Genomic DNA, 11036 nt, shown 5'->3' with positions numbered 1-11036 from the left:
AGAAATTAATATTTTTCTCTCCATTCTAATACACATTAGAGTCTTTTCAGCACATCTGTAAAGTCATGCATACACAAGTGAATGGCACCTGCTAGGCATTTACGGAAACCAAAGGTTTGCCTCTCAGTAAATGGAAGCTTAAAATTGCTTAAAAATGGGGTTTTTATCCTGCACATGGCATATGCACACACTGCACATGGAAATATTCATGCAGATACTAGAGCATGAAAAGTTTCATCAGATTAAATAAACAAAAAAAGGATTAATTTGCCATGGGCAGTGAGTTAACTGGGAATTTTTAATGCAATTTTGGATTTTACAGAAGTCTTTCTTAATAAAGGTTATGAAGCATATTGCATCCCTGTATGCACAACTGCTACCTGCTGCCAGCCATCATAGATTCTTTTGTAATTTGAATGAACAACAGAATAACAAATGAAAAAAAAAAAAACAACAAAAAAGCAAAGTGACACTAGCCAGAGCTGCACTGACTAGAAGAGAGCTATATAAATTTTTGATCATTACCACAGTATGGATTTGCACATGGTCTTTAATGATTTTTTAGGAACCCACTCTCATCTCATGCTGATTTTTGTTTTCTTGCTTTGACAACTTCTGCAGACTGACTACAGAAGTATCACATCTAATATAACATTATAAATACTCTCAAGCTTACAGTGACCAAATAATATGTCTTCATATTCATATATTCTATCATTGTCTATCCACCATTAAACTACAAATTTAAGTTGTCTTTGACTCATGAATTGTTCTTTGTTCAATGATTCCCTTAAGCAATGAGGAAAATTGAACTTGAGAAAAAAGGAGGTAAAACCCACATAATGAACATTTTTATTAAAAATATTTTTTAGCCAGTACTTGATATTAGGAGAATGGGAAAGTATAACCTTATTTATAACTCTCAGCCTCTCTGTAACTGATCATTCATAAACAGATTATTTGATATATTACAATGATTTTTACATGCTCTGATTCTAAGCTTTTGATAATTTTCCTATGAAGCTTTTGCATTAATTTCCCATTTCAACATTTTATTTCTGTCTTGGGCCATAAAAACATAATTGTTATCACTGAAGTTGTAGCTCATCTATTCCCAAGAGGCCAATTCATTTTACAAAGCACATACCCTGTACAGCTTATTGGTCTTCATTTTCCATCATCAAATGTTAACACTACTTGAAGGAAACTTTAAGTTAGGAAAATATCAATGAAGAAGAATAATGAAGATAGCTTCTATAATATGGATTTGCTGCCCAGCGTAACAAAATGGAGCTTTTATTGGGACCCATTTCCCAGAGTTAAGCTATTTGATCTACAAGCTATTAAAAAGGTAGATTATGTTTTCCATGGCACTATAGGTATTGGAGAGTTATTTCCACTCCAAACAATAATAGGAGATGAAGTAGACAGTACCTAATATGAATTTCTCCCCAGCCAGCAAGTAGCCCAATTTCCTATACATCCTCAATATTTCTACACCCTGATCCATTACAAAAAGTAGCAAAATAAGGAAATAGTTTATAAATAATAGTCCTTTGAAAGTGTATATTGGTTCAAAATAAGTTGCTGGAAACATACCATGTAAGATATACTCAATTTGACTTTACAGGGAAAAATGGCTAAGATCCATTCTTTGTATCTTCTTATCAATAGATTAAAATATTTTACATTAAAAAGATTAAATCACTTTATATTTACAGTTGGTGTAAATCTGCATAATGCTTTGGCCCCAAAGGTCATAGAAGCTTTTGGATCTGAGGAAATGTATGTGTTTATGGAAGTGCTATGTGACATTTACTGATACAGAGAAAGAAGAGGAGCTTTTCTCAAAACATTTCATAATCTCAGATGTGGGTGAAGGATTTCATCTTCGTGACACACAATGATCACCATACATTTTAAAAATAGTCATCATGAATCATAAGAAGAAGGAAGTATGTATAGAAAGAGGAGAGAAAGACAGTAGAGGGAAAAAGCATAGAAAAAGGAAAACATGGCAATTGATAACTAAGGCTTGGCACTGTGTACAAATTTTCAAGTGACTAAATCTTCTGACAAATAGCAACAAGGAAAATCTGTAAAATGGATGATCTGAATTTTAAGGTGGACTTGATTGACTAGTACAGGTTTTAAAAATGACTTGCACCTCAGGATAAATTTAGATAAACTAAAACTTAGTTAATGTTCTGTGAATATCAGTGATAGATGATATATTTTTCTGTTTGTTAGAAAGGAAATAATCAATGCCTTAGCAAATGCAACTCTCAAGGCTCGTGTGTTGGTTAGATAGAAATTAAATGTGAGAAATATAAAAAACGTGAAATAGCAAAGGTCTCAAAATATGAAAAAAACAACCAAAACACTGCAACAAAGGTGAAATCCATGTGTTCTGCCCATCTAATGCAGTTTCTGCAGCAGTTACAGGCAGTAACAGTTTCAGCAAAAGATGCAGCACTATGTATTAGTTATTTACAGAATAGTTTTTCCTCAAGTAATATTTCTTCCTATTTTTCTAAAGCTACAGGTTAGTTTATGATCATGGGCAATTTTCTTTAAACTCTGAACTCTCCTTCTTTCTTTAATACTGTTTGTGCTTATGTTTGTATAGATAGATAGGAAAGAACGTAGAAGAATGCAGCTAAATAATTTAAAAGTCAGATTTCAGTTTGTTCCACATGTAAATACATTCCACCTTCCCCAGTTCATGATTTCCCAGTATATTTCCATAACAGCATTCACAATAATTCTCAGAACTAATCCATTTATTTTTATCCATTGATATCAACAACCACTACTATACATGAACCACTAAATTTTCCACCATAAAACTGACATTTGTATCTATATAAAAGAGGCATTTACTTGTCCAACATACGTTCATTATCCAAAATAGAAAGCCTGTACAAAAATCTTGGCCTGTGTCAAAAGGTCACAAGTCAAGTGAAATTCTCTAGGTCTATAAAAACAGTGGCATAAATTGAACAATTCCTCTTTTCCCGGATGTATATTTTTCTATCTTTAAAGCACTTTTCACACTTTCATACTGTAAACTTTTTATATGTTATTTTCTGCATGCCATCTACTATTAAACCATTAGTTACCCTTTGAAAGTATAAGTAGCTTTCTGACTTTTCTTGCCGGTCTTGCTACACTCAACTTAAAAATCCTTACTGTAACAACTATCCTTTCCTTTTAATTCCATAGCCTTGCCTGATGGGCTTATTTGGGGAGTTTTTGTTTCTTATTAAAAAATATGATGAGAAAATATAAAATGTAAATCCTTCATAAAGCTAGATTAATGCTTCACACAGTGAAGCCCAGGAAGACTAAACACACTGCAAACACTGTACCTGTTGCAAAAGCAGTCAGGAATGAAAACTTGAACAATTACAATCCCAGCTCAATTAAACACAGCAGATAAGCACTTTTTTCTCCCTTAAGAACACATACAAAAGATTTACCAGCAGTGTTTTTTGCTTCCTATCCAAGTCATCCTGATGTTGCACATAGAACCAGACAGATCCAAACTGCTCTACTAGCTGAATTCGTGTTCCTAAGAAGAAGGCAGATAAAAATCACTTAACACAAGGTCTTTGGGTCAAGTCAAGAGGCATGACCCTCCAGCACTGAAAACTGATGCCTTTGACGCAAATATATCACAGGGTGGTGGTAACCATTCACTCACTTTTGTGCTTGTAAATGGGAGGATACATTTACAGCAAAAACCATTGCCAGGTGAGAAATGCTGATTTAGTTATTTAGTTATTCAAATCACACTGCTGGGGTGGTTCTATGTACATAATGTATGCTGTTTACACAGACCTTGCTTAAAGAACTTCAGAAATTAAGAATGTTACCTTAATAATCTGTGTTTTCTTTAATTAGTTAGGAGCATATTTTCCAGAAGGGCTTTTAATAGCATCTCCAAAATTGAACCCTATCTTTCCAATATTAGCAAGTTAAGAAGTTATCATCCACTTGCCTATTCAAGTATAGTTAAATACATTTTTCAAGAGGATTTTTTCTGCAGTTAATTTTTGTTAAATCTTGTTTCTAGCCACTAATCAGTCCATGAAGGTGTGATGCACTAGTTGTTCAGGTCAGCGCTCTGAAATCACCAGGTAAAGGAAGCATGTTTGAGTACTATAAGTGATCATTGGCTTCTTTTAAGCAAGGAAATGTTAACTTCTATGCTACTTTAACACTAGGTAAGTTTTAAAAAGATAGTAATTTGGCCCTGAGAAAGATATTACATTTTTTTTTCTTTTTTTTTTTCTACTCGATTTAGGATGGCATTTCAGAACTAAAAATAATGCATGAAACTTCTCGAGTATTTTAATTTTCTGAAATTAAAACAATCGGGACAGTCACAAAATGAAGTATATGACAATACAGAGGACTGAAGAAAGCAGTTCTCAACTGTAAGATTGTTATTAACATTTCACAAACAGTAGCATCCCTAATGTTGCATTTCAGTTCACTTAAACAAATTACTGTAATCGAACATTAGTAAGTCACCTCAAATTGTTATTGTGCCATCTAGCATTGCCAGTGAAGTTGCTAGTGACGTTAGCCTACGTTTTTAAAGAGCTTTTAATTAAAGTGTAACAAGAATAACCTGGGGAAAACCCAGTGCTTTTATAAACAAGATGCTGGGAATTGCAGAAGCCACAGTCTGTAAGGCACATCCAGAAGAACCCACCATGTTCTTTACACTTACTTCAGTGTGGATGACACTGGATCCCACAATGCACCAAACACTCTCTCCCTGATCTTTTTGGTTTTCTCCCTGGGATAATAAATTGCTACAGGGAACAGCAGGGGAGGCAAGAGGGCACTGGATGGTGGAGGGAGCTCTAAAAAGATAAAAAGGAGAATACAACACTTTGAGAAGATGTCCCACTGATCATGAAGGAAAGGTCAGACAGGATGCTGCCTTTGCCTCTGCTGGCAGTCTCACTTTTTTTTTTCAGCACTCAGCATCCTCTCCTCCTTCTATAAGACCTTCAACTATGACAGAACTCCCTCCCTCCATCCTTTTCTTCCAAGCTCATTACTTCAAAATAAATTCCAGTGCTTCAATCACCTCTGGAGACATGAGCTGTTCCTTAATATCCTTAGCAGACGAAACCATGCATTCCTACTCTCAATAAAACACAGGGGAAATTGCTTGGGAAATGTCATTTTATTGCTGTTTTGCACTATGAAAATAGACTTTCTAGTATGTTTTGAAAGAGATACTTATGGTAATGAATTTTATCCTGGACTTTTATGCTGGAAGGTCCATATTGAGAATATATAAATACCACTTTCTGATATATCCCTACATCCTCCATTAATTGCAATTTCACGGTAGAAATCTGGCCTCTTTAGCTCCCAACCTGATTAGGGGAACAAGCTATCCAGTGTCAGACATAAAGCACAGACACATTCATGGAGTTTTCCAAGAGACTGCTACCCGAGTAATACCCTTTCTTACCTCTTTCTTCTAATCCCATATTTGCTTCTGGATTTTTCAGTATTTTCTTTCTGCCCCGACTGAAGACTTTCCAGTCCTGCTAGCAGCAACTAAGAAGCTCTGTCTTCTATAATCAGCAATTTCTTTGCTGCTTCGTCCCTTACATTGAAGAAGTTAGGGTCCTCTTTATCACTGTGTGCAATCTGAAAAATGATGTGTAGTGACTTGAAACAGTCTATCATTCCCTGTTGAGCCAGAACTCGGCTCTATCTTCACACATGCAGTTAAGCAGCAGATGTGATTTGTCACTGTGGTCAAAACCAGTGGTACAGCATCAGTAAATGCAGTGTGTTTGCTATGTTAGCAATTCAGATGGGGTGAGAATGCTTATGTGATGATCAGTCAGAGCATGAGCCCTAGCCACTACAGCACTTTTGACAGCCATGTCACAGATGGATCTTTCGGCTTTTTTGAATCCAGTAGGCTCTTTGAAGGCTGAAGTTTGCCAAATGCATACAGACTGCTGTAATCAACTGGATAGATGATTTGTAAATTTGGCAACTGTGCATCCTTCTTGTGATCCAGAGAGTTAAGTTTGTTTGGGATACAGGGGTTTGATGTGATTAAAAAAAACAGAGGGTCTCATTCTGTGATGTCTTGTCAGCTGTATATCAGAGAGCCAAGAGCTTCAAACCAATGTGAATAACTCAGATTACTCTAGGATCTTTCATGGCATCATAAGCCAGAGACTTTTGAATCCCCCTCCTTGCTGTAATTCTCATGACACACTACGAGTACATGTGACTCATCTGTATACAGCCAGGGAATGTGGAATAGATGTCTAATCTAACTCTTTAACAGAATTAAGTGCATCCATTGAACCACTTTATTTGGAAATGGGAATTAAACGTCTAAGCCAAAGAACTGAGGAAAAGCTGTACATAGGTAACTTCAAAAAGCGAACCTTTTCAGGTGCCCACCAAAATCTACCAATAATAAAGCAAAAAAATAAAGCAATTTTTAGGGAGCATATCCTCTCCTTTGTATAATCTCCTCCTTTCTACATGACAGTTATGTGTTCAGAAACTAGGCAGATTTCTTTTCTTCTTGATGTAGGATGATTACGCCAGATGATTACATAGGAAACACCACTAAAAGCTGCAGAACAGCATTCTAAGCAGAAAATGTTCCTTCTCAAATCATATTCATGTTTGCATAGGCAAGGAACCTTAACATCAAGAATATTTTACCTACATATGTGAAAGAAACCTTTCTATAAAGAGAAAAGCAGAGACAGGGAGTGCAAACCTCTCTAGTACACAGCATTTTGTATATTCCTATAAAAACTAGGTAAGAGCTCTTGAATATTTAAAGAGTTAATTTGATATTCTCAGATTTTTTTCTTTTTTGCTTTGTGCAATACCATACAAAATCCAGAGGTGATTCTACTTTAAGCAACATCTTGTTCAGATTAAAAAGCAGTGTAAAAAATTTCAGAAGTACACAGCTGACTTTGAAGCCAAGTTGTATTAATGGTCAGAATAGAAAAACTGCTGCTGCTCTGCTAGTATTTGTATCAGTTCACAAGCTATTCATTCCCTATTTTGTCTTGAAAATTCACCTATTCTTCTTTGTGACAAAGTTGAAAACTAGTAGCAAGTTTTTATTCTCAGAAAAAAATAAACTTGATGTTGACAAAATTTCATTGGGGTGTTTATTTGGACTCTCTTCTTTGTAGACAGAGGCTTTGCTTTGTAGAGTAGTGTCTGAAGATTTTTGCTATGACTTATAAACACAGTTAATATGCTCGTAATTTATTTATAACATTTCTGTGCTTCAAATGCAAACTTCAAAATATCACTGTGAGAATCAGAGTACAAAACAGAACTGGTTACAGCTGCAGAAAAGGTAAGCATCTTTAAAATATGACTACACCAACTTGGAGTCATAAGTTAGTATCTAAATTTGTGTCTGTCCCTATCTTCAACACTATGAGCAGCTCTTGCCCCCCTAACAAAGATAATAAGGAAAAATCAGATAAGGAAAGTGAAGATGATTATAGGAGTGGAATGCTTTCAAGCATATAATAACTAAGTAAACAAGGACTTTTCAGTTTAGAAAAGAGATTACAGGAGCCAGGGTGAAAACAAATGCTATAAGATGGCACCTAAAATAAGGAATAACAGCCTTGTTGAACTCCTTGCCAGAGGACATAATAGATTCTAAATTTTACATGGAGGCTGGGGAAGACTGAAGAGCCTAATGGAAAAGAAATCTATTTAAATTTGCTAAATGCATCTAGCTCAGTCCTGAGGCAGGAAAAGCAATCAGAGGAAGAATCCTATTTTTACACTGTTTGTACTCTTACCTAAGTGCCTATATATGGCAAACACTGGAAACAGCACACTGAATTGAATGAACCTTTGGTAAAGTCAAGTAAAGCCTTTTTTACTGTTTTCAATCTTAAACTCACTCTTCCTTCCTTTGTATTCTGTGGGAAACTTATTTTGTCTGCACTAAGTTACATTAGGTGTTTAAAAAACTTATATCTCTATGATACCTGAAATCTTTTTCTTCCTTACTCATGTCCTCATGGGATAATTTCATTCTTGAAAGACAAGTCACCAGTAGAAAATGAGGCATTTCTTCTTAACTTTTATTTTTTCGCTTTTTAAAATTTTTTCTCCCTTTTTCAATCTATTAATTTGGAAGAGGAATTCTAGAGGAAATGTGGTAGCTGTGGGGCTCCAAAATGTCATGCCCTGATTCATCTATGTTAAGGTATGTGCTTGGGGAAAAACAGGCTAAGATACATGTCCCTTGGACCTGTAATCTCGGCTCTGTTTATCAAATGGGACAGAATTTATAACTGTAGGGATCTCAAAAGTAATTTTCTCATACTCACCCCTCTTGATGGCCTAAAGCTAGCTACAGAAGGCTGGAGGCAAGAGACTTATATGCTAGCTCATGCACATTCAAACAGACATACATTAACTTTAAGAGCCAGAGAGAAACTCTACTGACTTTAAAAACCATCTATTCATTGAGTCTCTGAGGACTGAGTCCTAAAAAGTCAATATCAAATTCAGGCAGAACAGAAGAATACCTGTAATTTTGTTGCATTGTAATTTCTCTAACATCTTCTACAGAAAAATTGCCGAGAGTAAGGAAATCTTACTTTGTATGATGCAAGTCAGAATCCTGTTTTTCAGGTGCCACTGTCATAAAGTAAGCCTGTGACAGGGAATCAGCAAAGCTGTGTAGATGATGTGTCTACAGATTCGAGAAAATATATGAAGGATGCCCCTTTCAGAACATTTCAGCCCTCACTAAGGGCTTTTTCCACATAGGCAAGAGCCATGCAGTTTTATGCAGGTAAATGCTTTGCGCTTCCACCCAAAGGTTAGGCTAATTAATTAATTCTCTTATCTTGCTTGAAAGATCACTGCAAGTTCAGGTCAGGACTTTTTGTTCACATTATTTTGTCTATTTGGCTTACTTGGTTGGATATTATATAATGTTTTCTAAGAAAGACCTAATTTCATTGCTGATCTTAACTAGATGTTCTGTTCAGCTGGCCTGTACTGAAACACAAGCAGCACTGTGTGTTCGTGCAGCAGATACAGCAGCCATGACCTGCAGTGCACTTTAAAAGAAAAAAGAAAATGGACCAAATAGTAAAAACAAAAAACTGCAACTACTTGTCAAACTACCTTACCTTCACTTTTTAACACAGAATGACAATCAAAATTGATACTGTCTGATTTAAACTTTTATTTCAATTTCGCTTGGATTTAAATCTCAACATAATTATTTTTAAATGAAACCGAGTCAAAACTGCTGGTGTTTCTTGATTTCACAGTTTAGAAAAAGAACAAGTATCATCCTTTCTTATACTGCCCTTTGAAACAAAATACCTCTACTGTTGGCAAGTGGATAGAAACCAGCCCCAGGAATATGCTGCCAGGAGTCCAGCATACAGGTATGGACACAGCCTAAGATACTTGATGTCTCACAAAACCATAGCAGGCATGCTAAGCAAAAAATCCTTTATCATTATGATTTCAGTCAGGTCTTCAAAGACAGCTGTAAATCTAAAGCTTAGCAACCACTTGGCCTATCTTTCAATCTTTTAAACCTCTGTGATTTATTTTGCTATCAATAGGTTTTTCACCATTCAGGTACCCAAAGCACAGAAATAGGTGCACAGCTAGTTCTTGCACAGTTTTTAGATAAAGATTCAATATCCTTCTTTATTTATTTTCAGAACAGAGACTGCCATACTGCCCTGTAAGAGAACAAAGTAACATGTGGTTCAAGTGCCAGTGAGTATTTTCCTTTTGTGTTTCTGATTGCAGGCTGATTACACAACACTAATGGGAGCTTTTATTTATTTATCTAAATGAACAGAAGCCAAAATGCAGAAAAACAAGAGGTTGAATCTTTAAAGAGATCTCTTTTCCCAGTTGTAATGGGGCTGTGGACAGTGCTCCTTTTTCAGCTACAGAAGGAAAAGAGCAGAGGGATATGGAGGGTATATAATGCATTGCACAGGCTGAGTTTCACACTGGCTGTCTTCTGGCTCACATCTCAAAATGGTATGCCACTCTCTCATCAAGGTGAAGTCCCTGTCCCATGCTGACATACTTTTGCACAAAGAAGACTGACTAACCTCAGCTCTTACAGCCCTGCTCATCTTCATTATCTTCAATGGTACTATGCTAATTTACAGTGGTTTTCAAGGATGCGTTTATATAGCTATTCAGTGTTTATTCATAGAAAATAAAACCCCCAATGAATATAAGATAAATGTCAAAACTGAAAACAAAGAATACACATGATGAGACATAGAATGATTTTTTTACATAAAATTATTTTGCTACAATCTAATTTCATAGTACTGAGGCAAGAGACCTAGAGATTTGCTGATGGCATCCCAGTTTTAAAGTATTTAATTTGAAATGCTTGGAAATAGCAAAGCTCTCATATCCCTCACTGTTACATATTATTTTTAGTAGTTCATGGAGATATATATTTCATTCATCTATTCCTAATGGAAATCTGTGATTAAAAAAAATAAATTAAAACCAAAACTAACCCTCAAGATATTACATTCTGAGATCTAATTTGTCATTAAACAAAAAACATATGACACTAGTAATTGTCACTTCTGTAAAATGTGCTTAATTATAAAACTAATGAGGCTTCTTCACAAAACCAATTGTGCTATTCTCCTTTGCAGAAATCTGAAATGATAGCACATTGCACAGCAGCTAATGTAGAGAAGTAGCATCATTACAAGAATTACAATAGGCACTTGTTAACATGCCAAACTTTTTCCTCCTTGCAGATGTCTGGAATCTCCAGATCTCTACAAATTATTCATATCTCAACCCTTCTTCCTTCCTGTTGTTCATCTCAAGCTGCCTTTTCATCCACACTACATGCTTCCCTCCTCTCATCCCCACTGTCAGCCTGATTCCTGGACCTGGCCTTGTACATGCCATGCTTTGCACATACCTTGGCAGATTTCGCTCAGAACAAATGCATTAAGGAC

This window comes from Parus major, chromosome 2, assembly GCF_001522545.3.
Source record: "Parus major isolate Abel chromosome 2, Parus_major1.1, whole genome shotgun sequence".
In the NCBI taxonomy this organism is placed as follows: Eukaryota; Metazoa; Chordata; class Aves; order Passeriformes; family Paridae; genus Parus; species Parus major.
This window is presented reverse-complemented; position numbering follows the sequence as displayed.